The following is a 14,646-nucleotide window of genomic DNA, read 5'->3' on the forward strand; positions in this document are numbered from 1 at the left end:
TGTTTTTTTTTTATTAATAAAGTATTATTTATATGAAGCCCAAAACAAGAACATGTGTGATTTTTATATTCTATATTAGTTCACTTTATGCTCAACCTCGGAAAATAGTAATCCAAAATAATTAGGTAATTGGGATCCCACTTCAGCATCTTTTCCAGTTACCTGAGAAAAAGTAGAATAAGCCCAAATATTTTTACTTAAAAACATGTAGTCACAAACAAAACAAAAAAACACGTAGTCACTGAAAAGTAAAGTCTAGAATATGTCTTTTTTTTGACAGGCAGAGTTAGACATTGAGAGAGAGAGAGAGAGAAAGGTCTTCCTTTTGCTGTTGGTTCACCCCCCCAAGTGGCTGCTACAGCTGGCGTGATGCGCCGATCCGAAGCCAGGAGTCAGGTGCTTCCTCCTGGTCCCCCACGCGGGTGCAGGGCCCAAGGACCTGGGCCATCCTCCGCTGCACTCTCAGGCCACAGCAGAGAGCTGGACAGGAAGAGGGGCAATGAGGACAGACATGCGCCCCAACAGGGGCCAGCGCCACAGGCGGAGGATTAGCCTAGTGAGCCGCGGCCCAGCCTCGAATATGTCTTACAATTTCTATGCATTTGCTATAGCCCTTACAAAAATTTTCAAGAGTTTATTGAAAGTGAGATGGTCCTGAGACACATAGGATTCCACATGTTGAACAAAAGGGATTGCTATTTACATTAAATGCAATAGCATCACAACATATATTTTTAACACATTTTAGCAAGTTGCTAATACAAAGGTAAAAAACAGCCCAGAACAGGCTTTTTTATACATCATAAGTGGCTAAAAATTTAATAAACAGAATCACTCATTCTCCATGAATTAGGATCACTCAATTAGTTTCAGGCTTGAATAAAATTCGTGACTCAAACAAATCCAATGCTGATAACTGTCCTGAGTGCAATAATGCTAACAGAGCTTTCCTGATAGCGTATCCAATGTCTATGGCTGAGAATAAAGGAATGGAAATGTTTTGCCAACAACTCTAAAGATAGTGGATTGTAAACTGTTCCCAGAATCCGGACTATTCTGATGGTTTAAGACACTAGTAGTTTGTATTATTTTAACTGTTTATTTTTGAGGGGAGCATGATGTGTCATACTCTTAACTTGTGGCTTTAGCCTGAAGATGTATTTTTCCCCAGAGTTTACAAAATGAGCAATAAATATACTAAGCCAATGAGCTGGGCTGACTTGGACTTTCTGGATTTCTCCTTCAGAACCAAAATCTTTTTTGTACAACATCTAAAATGATGCAAAATTTGCTTGTCCAATACACACAAACCTAAATTCCCAGTCTGAGCAAACACAGACATTTGATTATGAGCCAAACTCAGGACAGTACTCCTGGGCATTCTGAACATGGAATTATTTGAAATTAAACTTGATTCAGTTAGGGACCCTAAATCATGTTATAATCTTTCACTTTTTGGACTCTGCAACATACAAGGGAATTATTGTTTTTTTTTTATCCATTTATTTGTTCATTCATTTAACAAGTTCTTATTGAGCACCTCTTGTAAGATGGATATAAGTAATATGACAGATACATGGAATAAGTGAAGGTCCATTGCCCTCATAGATTGTGAATTCTAATGGATGTGACAAAATAAACATGTGAACAAATAAACAAGATTTCAATTAGCCATAGGCAAAAATGTAATCCCAGCTTTTCATGTGCTGTGTAAATTTGGTAATGTTTCTAAACCTTTTTGATGAATTTTTTAAAACATGTTTTAAATGTTTATTTTTTATTTATTTTTGTCCACCTTAAAAGCACTGTGACAGAAACAGAGAGAGCTGTCATTCACTGTTTCCCTACCCACAGATACTGCAGAAGCTAAAGCTGGGCCAAGCCAAAGTCAGGAGCCTGGAACTCCATCCAGACCTCCAACGTGGGTATCAAGGGCACAAGCATTTGTGCCATCATCCAATGCCACCCAGGTTACATTAGCAGGACGCTGGATTGGAAGAAGAGGGAGGACTTGATCCCAGATGTTCAGATATGGGCTGCAGGCATCACAAGTGGCAACTTAATCAGCTTCACAAAACTACCCAACCCTGGTGACATAATTGCTTAATTATCAATAAAACAAAATTATCCTAGGCTTTCTATGAGAATTAGATTATAAAGCAAAGTGTTTGGAAAATCAATGCTTTACTTGAACATTTGTGTAGAATAGGTGCTAGAATGTTGCCAGTGCTATTTTTAATGGAGGAAAAAAATGGAAATAATCCAATAACCCAATTACCTCAGAGGGAAAGGGATAAATAGTATACATTGCATTCACATGGAACAGTGATTAAAAAATATATATATATATATATATATATACTTTGAGTTTAAAAAAAGTGGCAGAAAATCTATAGTGTGCAACTATTTATACTATTACATTCATGAGATAATATATTTGTGAACAAAAATATTTTAAAGAGATATAAAACACATATATCAAGTTTATGAAATAAATGTACCCTCAAGGAAAGAGTAAGACATGTGACAGGGAAGGGGATAGGAAAATTCAAAGAGTACTACAACTTTGTCTGTAGTATATTGTTTATTTTCTTTTAAAATATGAAGAAGGGGCAAGCTTTTGGCACAGCAATTAAGTTGCTACCTGTCATGCCTACATCCCATACCAGAGTGCCTGGTTCCAGTCCTGGCTTCATCACTTCTGATTTTGGCTTCTGTCTAATGCACACCCTGGGAAGCAGCAGGTGATGATTCAAATACTTGAGTCCCTGCCAACCATGTGGGAGACCTAGATTGAGTTCCTGGCTCCTAAATTTGACCTGGCTCTAGCACTTGGGAAGTGAACCAGCAGATGCAAGACCCATTCTCTCTCTCTCTCTCTCCCTTTCTCTCTCTCTCTCTCATTTTGAAATAAAAATGGAGACAAATATAATTTTAGAAACAGAAGCACTTGATAAATAAAATTAAAATAAAGGAAAATGCACTGGAGAGAAAATATTCATCATATAGATAATGAAGATTTTACATGAAAAAATGGCCTTATAAAAGGAAAGTCCTTTGTATATTTGTGGTTGTCCTTATATGGCAGTAACTTTTAAGTGTGACAGTATGCTTTCCTGGTTTTGTGGAATGACTGTGTTATTCAATGATTGTGCTATTAGCACCTGTGACTGAGATAAAACACATTTACTTAGGAAAATGAAGTGAGTTTTTTCAATATTATATGGCATTCATTTTTCTATTTCATGTTTTGTTTATACATTTTTTCCCAGCCAACGACTTCACATCTGGAATACAGAACAAAATTCCTGACTGTTAGACTTGAGCTGCATTAACAGTTCCAGAGCATTGTCAGAGAAAAGTGAACTTGATTTCTCCCTGCCTTACCTATTACCAAGATTTGATTGGCTTCTGTAGATTCCAACTGATTGATTTTTGTGAACTGTTCATATTATTAAATATCCATGTTTGTCTAACTTTGTCAGCAGAAACTCTCTCCAGCTCTGATTTTTTTAAACTATCACTGAATGTGCACAGTTCATGCACACTGTCACCAAATGAGGTGTTAAGCTTCCATTTTCCATCTCACATAAATAGCTACTCCAGCAAAAGAATTTGGAAGGGCTATCCCTCGAGCCAGTGCTATTTGGCAGATACGTCTTTTCTTCCGCAAGCAGAGGGAAAGGCTAACATCTTCATGCTCTGTATTGACTTCAGGAAAACAAGAAGGCACTGGAAACAGGAGTTGCTATTGGAGTCATGTCTCCCTGCAGTTCAAAAGTCTAATGAAAGGGAACGACATAATCTGAGATTTATTGTAACATGTGTTCTTTGCTGTGATCCTTTTTTTTTTTTAAGATTTATTTATTTATTTGAAAGTTAGAGAGTGAGAGAGAGAGAATTCTTCCATCCTCTGGCTCATTTCCTAGATGGCTGCAATGGCCAGTGATGGGCCAGACTGAAACCAGGAGCCAGGAACTTCTTCCAGGTCTCTAATATGGGTAATAGGGGTCAAAGCACCTAGGCCATCTTTTGCTGTTTTACCCAGGCTGTTAGCAGGGAGCTGGATTGGAAGTGGACCAGCTGGGACATGAACCAGCACCCTCATGGGATGCTGGCTTCACAGGTGGCAACTTTACCTGCTATGCCACAATGCCAATTCCCCTAGCTGTGTTTTTATAAGGACCCAGTGGAACTTATATTCTTGTTTTCTTTGGGGACACATTGTTAAGATATTTTTGATCTATCTCACCAGAATCCAGGACAAACAGGAACTTCGATAGAGTTCAATTAATGAAGTGATATATAAGAATAAATCCAACAGGGGAGAAAAACTCAGCTTCCCAGTTGTCTTGCCTGACCAGATAATGGTTTCAGAACCCTGACTCTATGAGATTGTTGGCAGAAGTTTTAAGGCAGTGTTTAAAAGAATGAGGTCTATGTGCTAGCAAGGATTTTCAATTTTCCTCACCAAATTAACATTGTCTACCCAGGACCCAAGGTGCCGGTGTTACAACCACTTAACCCCTTCTATATCCTCAAGGAAGTTCCCAGGTAGTTCTAGGATGTCAGCGATACTTTAGTTACTGATATAGTTATTGTAAAATAAGCAGGACTCTAATTTCTAGACGTTTTCAAAAAATCCTTCTATTGAATGCTCATTTCACTTGGAGTCATGGCTTCTCTCATGCTAAAGTATTCTGCCTTTCTTTTCCTGCTAACTCTTCCTGTATTACTTCCCTTTGCATCATAAAGTCTCATGGAATTCCCTCTTTATATTTTTCCAGTAATCCTGATTCAAGAGAAGGTACCAAACTCATGCCTTATAGGAAACTTCCTTAACTGCTGTTTCCCGGATACAGTATTTGTTTTACATAACCTCAGTGTTTCCTAGGTACAGGTTCACTGTACTATTAATATGTCTTCCTCTTTTCCTTGTTAATTGCACTTTAGGCTTGAGTAAAGCCTCACATCCTCACATTCACCATCTCCTTGAGACAGATATCATATCCTTTTTTTTTTGCATCATGACATTCAAGTCAGAATTATTGAACCTGACAATGTGTGGGACAATTAAAACAGAAAGTATTGATGACAGTCATCACAAATTCAAAATTTTACAAGCTAATTGAAGAAATGATACAGTATTCACTTTAAAGCCACAAAATAAAATATTTAACTAATTTCTAAGACATATAAAGATATACACAACATTGCCCAACAATGTCCCTCAAAAATAATTGCTTGAGGGACCCAAGGTGGTACAACTTTTATCTAGTTGTGGATTAAGACATTCATATGAAGAAAGTAGAATTTGACTTGAAATTAGTTTTAATTAATTCATTCAATGCACATTATTAAGTTATTAACATTCACCAGACACTGTGATTAACACAGGACTAAACATAATTTTACCAGTGAGGAGAAATGGATGGAAAGTTTAAGCAGACAAGTGGTTACAATGGTGCTTGAGCAACAGCAATGGAGTTAGTTTAGTATTAATTTATATATTAAATTTTGGAAAATGGTCATTGTCCTAGTTCTCTGTATTGAGTATTAGGTTAAGTTCTGGGAATGTAGAAACATTACAGAATTACCTCCTAACATTTCAAACTGTGGTAAAATGCAAGTCAACAATTTTCAGGGAGAAAAAATGATAACTGATGTAACCAAGTCACCTAACCTGTTTTGAGGACTAAAAGATACAGAAAATAAGACCTATTTCTGCCCTAAAGAGATATGGACAAGTAAAATAATATGACAAGTGTTATGGCCAAAAATCGAGATTGGATCAGAATGGTCAATTGTGATGACCAACTTTACCTTTAAAGTGACAATGATGAAAGATGGGACAATTGAAAGTCCAGGGTTCAAATGGCTGGCTTCAAACTGAGTCTGAAATGCAACAGAAGTTAGCACAAACTTTGGAATACACACAAGAGGTAATAAAATCTTGCTGAGTAAGTAATTCAATAATTCTTTACTGATTTCTTGTCTTGGAAGTGAAAATCATGAAACTTGGAATATTGCGTCTTCATCCGAGATTCTCTGAGGAGGATCAGTGAGACAGCAGACAGGAAAGGCTTCTGGTCATAATACATGGGCACCTGCTGTTTGTAAAACCATGTCCATCTCCTCAAAGGGGAAGTAAGTGAGCCTGAAGTTCATATAAATAAATGGGCCTTGGAACTATTTATCAGTTATGTAACTATTAGATTTGGGGAAATTTACCTATTATTAAATCAAAAAGTAGATAAGTTCTCCATGTACTGGCTCATAACTTCGCAGTGAGAAGTTCTGCTTGGTGTTCCAGAAAATTCTGCATTACTTCTCCAGTACTTCCATTATAAATAATGCTTAATGAAAATTGACAGTAGGGAAATCTGCATACTGTAATTGTCACTTCTTTTGATTTGTTATGAAAACATTGGCATCACAGACTCTGGTCCCTTTCCTTATCTGAAAACTTCTGTGTCCTTTAAAAAATATTATTTTATTGATTTGACAAGGATGGCTACAGAAGGAGAGAGACAGGGAGAAAGCTCCCATCTTCGGGTTCACCCCCTAAGTGTCTGAGATCTGGGAACTCAATCTAGGTCTCCCACATGGGCAACAGGGGCCCATGCTCTGCTGTTATCTGCCCATTTCCTTTTTTAATATCGAATTCACTAACAAACGCTTCTGATCACTTAGCATATGCTGGCTTAGATTCCAAATCATTCCATTCTTGTTTTTTAAATCCTGGTGAAAGTGTTTCCTCTTATAGATGCTCTGTAATTTTGTATCATCATGCAAAACCACCTACCAAATATTCTGTCTGAATTCATTCAGCTTGCCCTAGTTAGGTTTAATGTATTGTTCAATTCATTCTATAATCTAAGATGCACACACACACTCAGAGAGAATTATCTGATATAAATTTACTCATTGGTCTTGTTCATTTACCGAGAAATTAGGTATGTAACAAAAGAGATTATACCTAACCTAATTATATTAAAATAATGTAGCAATAATATAGATCTACATTTTCTGTAGATGGAAACTAAAAATAGAAAATGGTGGTGCCATACCTTGATATAAGATTTGCATTCCATTCTCAGAATTATTGAATTAGCTAAGCTTTTGTCATGTTTTTCCTGTAAGCATAAGGATATATGACTACATTTATGAAGTGGAAACACAGACTCACAGAAATAAATCTAAAAATCCCTGGGGCTGGAGCTGGACACAGCAGGTTAAAGCCATGGCCTGCAGTGCCAATATCCCATACGGGCAATGGTTCAAGTCCCGGCTACTCCATTTCCCATCCGGCTCCTTGCTAATTTAGCTGGGAAAGCAACAGAGGATGGCCTAAGTCCTTGGGCCTCTGCATCCACATGTGAGACCCGGAAAAAGCTGCTGGCTCCTGGCTTGGGATATGCTCAGCTCTGGCATTGTAGCCATTTAGGGAGTGAATCAGCAGATGGAAAATCCCTCTTTCTGTCTATACCTCCCTCTGTAACTGTCTTTCAAATAAATAATAAAATAAATCTTTAAAACAATCTCCAAAATCATCTTTTCAAAACTTAACATCATTTTTTTCCAAGAAGAATAGTATATTTTAAAGGTATATATCTGATGAATACATATTGAATGAGACAAAAACACTCATTTTAGCATTTTGTGTAAATACTATTGCACTAAACAACTAAACAAAGTTTTAATTTTAACATTCATTTGAAGAAATGTTGCTCCTTAATGATGTCCCAGGAGTTGATGGCTAAGATGGGAAGACATATTAAAATCTTGTGCCAGAGATAAACCTTTCCCACTAAAAGTAGGTCAGTAGAACTCTACAGAAGCATCTATCCTCAGCTACAGATTCAATCCATTTTATTTGTTTCTTTTTTTGTCTTTTGGAAGATAAGGCTGTTATTGACCCTTAGAGAAGTATACATTATTGGGGCTTGGTTTATCCAAAACAGCATATGCTAAACTATGCTAAGTAGGGGGTTTAAATTTGAAAATGATGTGGAAAGGCCACGTTGGTTATAGACATGTAGAACAAAAAGAAAGCTTTGCTTCTTGCCTGCCAGTGTCTTCCACATCAATGGGACTAGGTCCACACACATTACTGCTGGATTCCTTTCTCATGTTAATTTTTAAAAAGTTATTTGAAAGTCTGGAATAGAGAGAGAGAGAGAGAGAGAGAGAGGTCTTCTATCCACTGGTTTACTCCCCAAATGCCCACAAGATCCAGGGATAGTCCAGACCAAAGTCAGGAGCCAGGAACTCCCTCCAGGCCTCCTACGTCGGTGAGAGGAAACCACCATCATCTGTTTTCTCCCAGGGTGCCATTAGCAGGAAGATGGAGTTTTAAAGCACAGGCAGGCCTCAAAACCTTGGCTTTAAAAACCTGATACATTTTTTGCATATAAGTTGGTACAATCTACTGGGTAGTAAATATCAAATATAGATGCTGGCTAATTAATTATAAGAGTGTGCCTATTGAGGAGTGGACGTTGTGGTTCAGTGGATTAAGCCACTACTTGGGATGCCTGGTTTTTATGTGAGTTAACATAATGACTTCTGGTTTCGTCCATATTGTCGCTAATGGCAAGACTTCATCCATTTTATGGCTGAATAATTTTTCTAATATTTGAGTCTTAACTGGATAAACGAAAATGTGTCAGTGTTTGAGTTCTTGAAGAAGTAGAACATTTTTGAGTCTGTTGTTAGCTTAGGCATCAAGCTATGTGAAATACTTTTCACTCTTGGCAAAAACAATGGGAAAAAAAACATTAGTTTCTCCAGTGTGATTTTTGGTACCTCCTACTCTAGGGAAGTCCAGAAACACAAAGTGAGATCAGAGTTTTTCACTAATTTCTGGCCCTGTGTTTCCTCTCCAATTTGGCAGTGAAATATGGAAAACATATTTGTTCAAGGGCAATGTGAACTTTTCCTGAACTTCTGAAGACATCTACTCTTAGTCATGGAAAAGTAGAACTTTTTGGTACTTGTTTTAACATCAACTATTGAAAGCACTCTTGAATCATACAGTAACTTCTCCGTATGAACCAAGGCAAAATTCATTCTACTTTCTTTACTTATTTCTTTGTAGCTAATATTATGCCAAAACCAGATTTATAGAACATTTATAGAAGACATGAATAAAATCAGTGTTTTTGTTTCGACAGAGTGAGATGCTTTAATATTCTTGGTCTGCCTTCCAAACTACTTAAGCCGAAAATATGTAGAAATAGAATAATGCCTAATTGACTGAGTGGGATGAATTCTTTTTAAAAGGTCAGCATCTATTATCAATTTATCTTCTTTAGCCTACAAATTTATTTGAGGGTGACCATGTGCAGAAGTTATTTGAGAGATTGTTTATTTTATTTTATAAATGGAACAAAATTGAAATGAAGAGAGAAGGTGGTGTTTCTTTGGATAAGTGTTTCATTGGATTTGATAGAGTCCCAAGGGCTTCTTCTAATACAATGCTTCTCTAGACCAAGTTTTGTTAATAAAAATGTTATCTGAAAAATATTGAATTCGAAAATAATTTACCCACATACAAACAATACAGAAAGATTCCTCTTGAAAACCTAATACACTAAAAAGGTTTAAATAGTGTCTCTGATATGAAAGGAAGAATGGAGAAATCACAGAGAATTATTCTTTCATTCATCTCTCCCTAAACTCTACTTCATTGCTTTAAAGATACAAACCATTTTCCAGGAAGTATCTCTTGCTGTTGTGTCTGCTCAACTAAGGTGTCAGCATGGGCTGGCACAGAGACACCTAGGTACAAGAACTTCTATTTCTTTCTACTCAAGTCTTCTGTAAAAGCCTTTGCTTATTCATTTTAAGAAAGTAATGGGATGATAGCACCACTGTCAATGTATTAATTTCTTTGAAGTCTTTTCATATAAATTCTCCTGAGATTTTTATGATTTTTTTGATTTTTTATGGTTATTTAGAACATAACATAGAACACAAAAGGTGAGCTATATGATTTAGGCAGACATTGATCCATATAATTTCTTCTGCCCAGTTTATGCAAGTGTGTAATGTAGGTTCCTTACTATTTCTGTTGAGCTGTAACTTGAGACACGTTAGGTTTTCATTCCAGTTTTATTATATATATTTCGAGTGCTTAAAAGTACAAAGAGTAATTGCTTTAGAGGATTTTTTTTAAAGCTATCAAGTTCCTTTCCAATCTTCAAGATGGCTCTAAATTCATCATATGCTGACACAAGAGTATATATTCTGGTTTACAACCCATCAGAGAAGATTTCTCCACTTCCTAGAAGATTATAAGATTGAAATTTTCTCTGTACAGTTTTTCATTGCATGGAATACCCTAGTGCAGGAGTTATTAAAATCTATAAAAATGTTTTAGTATTTAATATTTGGCACATATAGTGTCTGTTAAAACTAGTCAGTTATTTGACTATACAACTTTGCATTTCATGAAACATCACTCTCTTAAAAAAAAAGTTTTACCTTGAAATGAATGGTTAATGGTTCATATAGAAACAGCCTGAAGCTGGATTTTTCTATGGGTATTAAATTGCCAACCTCTGAGTTGGTACTTTGGTTCAAAACTCACTGCTTGAAATTTGCCATTCTTGATAAGAAACTCAAAGCCTCCCATTTATTATGCAACCTTGGGGAAAATGCATTCCCTCCCCCACCACACCTAAACCTCCAGGTTTCCTTTTTAATCAATACAGCGATGTCATTTAATAATGTAAAGGTTAACGTTAACTTCTTCTTGTATATACATTCAAATATATTTATTATTGGGCTAAAACTTTTTCTAATAGAGAAATAAAACTGTGTCACTGTGCCTCATTCTCTGTGATTACAAACAGTAGACAATTACTATCTTTGGTAAATAACCTGAAGAACTTGAAGCCATTCACATCATTCTCTTCTACCTCAAACTATTGATGATTCTTTATTCCTAAGCTTTGACTTAGGATATTTTTTTCCCTCCTGTAATCATGTTCTGAAATTCTTTTGAACTCTCTTTAAAAATTCATAATCCTCTGAAATTATGATGCCAAGAATGGACTGATCTTTATGACAAAGTCTGAAGCCACATTTTGAAAGTCTCAGCACAACCACATGAAACATTCCTAGAATAAGAATTGCGGGTTGGTATTTTCTGGAAATATGAGTATCATGTCTAGTGTTTTCTCTATTCAAAGGAAGTAAGGTGCTTTACATATTATTAAATATTCATCTTGCTACTTATTACTATATTGGTGCTTAATGTTTTATATTAACTCAAAGTCATGCTAATGTTTTATAGGGCTATCATATTTGGTTATTGTTTCTTCAATGAGTTATCTCAGAAATATTCTTAAGATTTGTTCCTAAATGGTGTGGGTATTATGGTGTATCAGGTTAAGCTACCACTTAGGACACCTGCACCTTATATCAGACCACCTGGATTCACATCCTGCCTCTGCTTCCAATCCAGCTCCCTGCCAATGTACAACCTGAGAAGCCACAGATGATGGCTCATTTACACAGGTCCTGGCCAGCCTTGTGAAGACCCCAAGTGAATTCCTGACTCCCACTTTCAACCCAGCCCAGCCCCAGCTATTGTTAGCATTTGGATTTGGACAGCAGATGGAAGATCTCTCTTTCCATCTCTCTCTCTTGCTCTTTCAAAGAAATAAACATTTTAGAAAAGAATTGCTTCCATATGTGTGTATAATTATTATGCATCAATCACAAATAAAATACTAAAAAATTAAAATTTATTTTATTGAAGACGTAATTGATTTTATTATTTTTAAAAAGAATTATAAAAGTATAATTTATTTATATGTTATCAGTTTAATAATACCTCTCATAATACTTTACTAATAGCCTATTACCTTCCTTTATCCATCCCCCAGATCCATTACACTGGGCAGGCACTAATCTGTTTACTGCAACTTTGGCAATTCAGGACTGCTAAATGAATGGGATCATGCGATATACAACATGCTTGCACTGGCTTTTTTCACTAAGCGTAGTTCCCTTGATATTAATCCAATTGTTGCCTCTATCAGCACTACGGTTTATTCCTACCTATTACCAAGTAGTATTCTATGGCATGGATGCATCTTTCTCTTTAATCTAATTAAGTTATTTTTCAACTTTACCTGTTGAGATGGTGGATTATTACACTGGTGGATTTTTAAATTTTGAACCAGCTTCTCATAATTTGAAAGAAACTTCCTTTAGAAATGATGGACATTCTTTTTATATATTGTTGTATTCACTTTGCTAAGGATGCTTGTGTATGCAGTCATGAGGGATATTGGACTATAACTTTCCTTTGTTGCACTATAGTTGGTTTTGGTATCAAATTAACTTTGGCATCATAAAATGATTCGAGATGCTTTCCCTTCTTTTCTTTTATTCTTGAAATTCATTCTTTAAGTGTTTGGTAGAATTCAAAGAAATTTTCTTCTCTGGAACTTTAGCAGGGAGCTGGACCAAAAAACCAGAGCACCCAGGATTAGAATCTGCACTATAGGGTAGTTCTTCTGGTCCTCTATAATATGCATATTTGAAATGAAATTGCATAATATTCATGTATAGGCAAGTTGAGTTTTTGTGTTATGTATTGAGTAAGTTTTACAAGGATGTATGGTGAAGCAGAGACTAACAATGATGTGAATGAAAACCAGTTAATCTTTTATACTTTGTTATAGGCTCACTGACCTTACATGCATATAAATCTACTTTTACCATTTCATTACAAATTTTCTATTAAATGTTAATTGAGAAAGTCTTTTTCTTAGTTTGTGCTTTTATGGTCTACAACCACCAAAGACCTATTACCAAAGGATAACTTAGAGAGCATTCTTCCTGATAGTGTTATTATCTAATGAATCACAGCTGATTTTGCTGGCTAAAGAACCTCAAAAGAAAGCCTTCTAGCGTGTCCAGGGCCCAATAATTGCTGACTCAGTATATCTTTATATAACAAGAAAATAAGAAAACTCTGCAGCAAGCATGTTGAACAGGGTTTTAATTAAAAGCAGTTCTACAGCTGGCAGCAGACTGCCCCAACTGTGTTTTTACAAAATTCTCCAAAACATTTTAAAGTAATCTCTTCCTTTGCTTACTACAAAGATCGTTATATACTTCTGACTGACACGAACAAAAATCATTTTCAGTTCATATAATTAATAGGGTAACAGTTTTACTTATATGCTAGAGTCAGCCAGCAATGGGTGTGTATGAAATAAAATACTCACCCCCATCTCCCTAGTGTATGACCTCAACTTTGGAGAAGATAATAAGAAATGGCTTATGTAAGAGATTAGTTCCTGATGTTTATGGACTTAAAATTCACAGAATGTGTCATTTCTTCAAAAACAGAAATAATAGTTGCTCTTAGAGTGTATGCTTTATTTACAAGTATACATAATGTCATGTTTTTAAAAATGACCTCAAGTATAAACTCTGTTAGTAGCTTCTAACTTTTGCCATCTGTGTATTGTATTCTGAAAACATTTTCTTTTTCATCATCTCCTTCTCCTGTTTACAGCAAGTAGCAATCTGACATTATGAAGAAGAAGCGAATCCAAAAAGCCTGCAGCATTTTCAATTTCCATAGGGAGAGCTCTAAGTTTGAGATTTTACAAGCCATGTTAAATGTCTTCAGTTCTTGGGTGACTTTGATAAATTACTTTAACGGAGTTTTGGTATAAAGAAACAAATCCCCAGGATATATAGTTCTCTCATTGCCTCATATCCTTATTTTTCACATGATCGCCCTGAGACTCTGAGAACATCTGGGAGAGCTCTGATTACAAAATCTGACCTGTTCTGAGTACAGAGCAGTTTGCAATGTGGATTTTCTTTCATGCTGATCTTGTGCTTTCACCCCTTTTGCACTCCATTTGGATAGGGATCCTGTTCCAAGACCTCCTAAATGGGTTAAGTAAACTTCAGTTTCATGTAGACAGGCTTTCTCATCACTTCAAGGAAAGTGTGAGTAACAGTTTGCATTGGTTTTCAATTGGTTTGATAGAAGGTGAGGCAATTTAATAGAGAGAAAGACAGGGATGCATTAGAGGGATCATGGGTTGCAAAAGCAACTCCTTTATTTTTACTTTATTGATTTGTTTTATTGAGGCAGGAACAATTAGATCTACTCATTAATGTTGACTATAGGTGTCTTTTGTATAACAGATCTCTAAAATTCATTCATCTTGCCTAACTGTACATTTATGCCCATCTAGGCAATGATCATTCTACTCTTTCATTTTATGAATTTGAGTCTTTTAGAGATACTTCATATAAGTGAAATCATGTAATATGTGTCTTCAGGTGATGGTCTTATTTCACTCATGTTGTAGCACACTGCAGAAATTCCTGCTTTTTAAAGGCCAAATACTAATCCATTGCAGGAATATACCACATTTTCCTTATCCATTCATCTTCTCATGGTTAGATTGTTTCCATACCTTGGTATTAAGACTACCACCGCTATGACCATGAGATTGCCAACATCTCATCTAATCTTGGTTTCACTTATTTTGGATACATAGTCAGAAATGTGGTTGCTAGAACATATCATAGTTCCATTTTTAATTTTTTTAACTTCCATATTGTTTTCTCTAATAGCTACACAAGTTTTAATTCCCA

Source organism: Oryctolagus cuniculus, chromosome 11 (genome assembly GCF_051225735.1).
Source record: "Oryctolagus cuniculus isolate XC-2025 breed Fujian yellow rabbit chromosome 11, ASM5122573v1, whole genome shotgun sequence".
NCBI lineage: Eukaryota > Metazoa > Chordata > Mammalia > Lagomorpha > Leporidae > Oryctolagus > Oryctolagus cuniculus.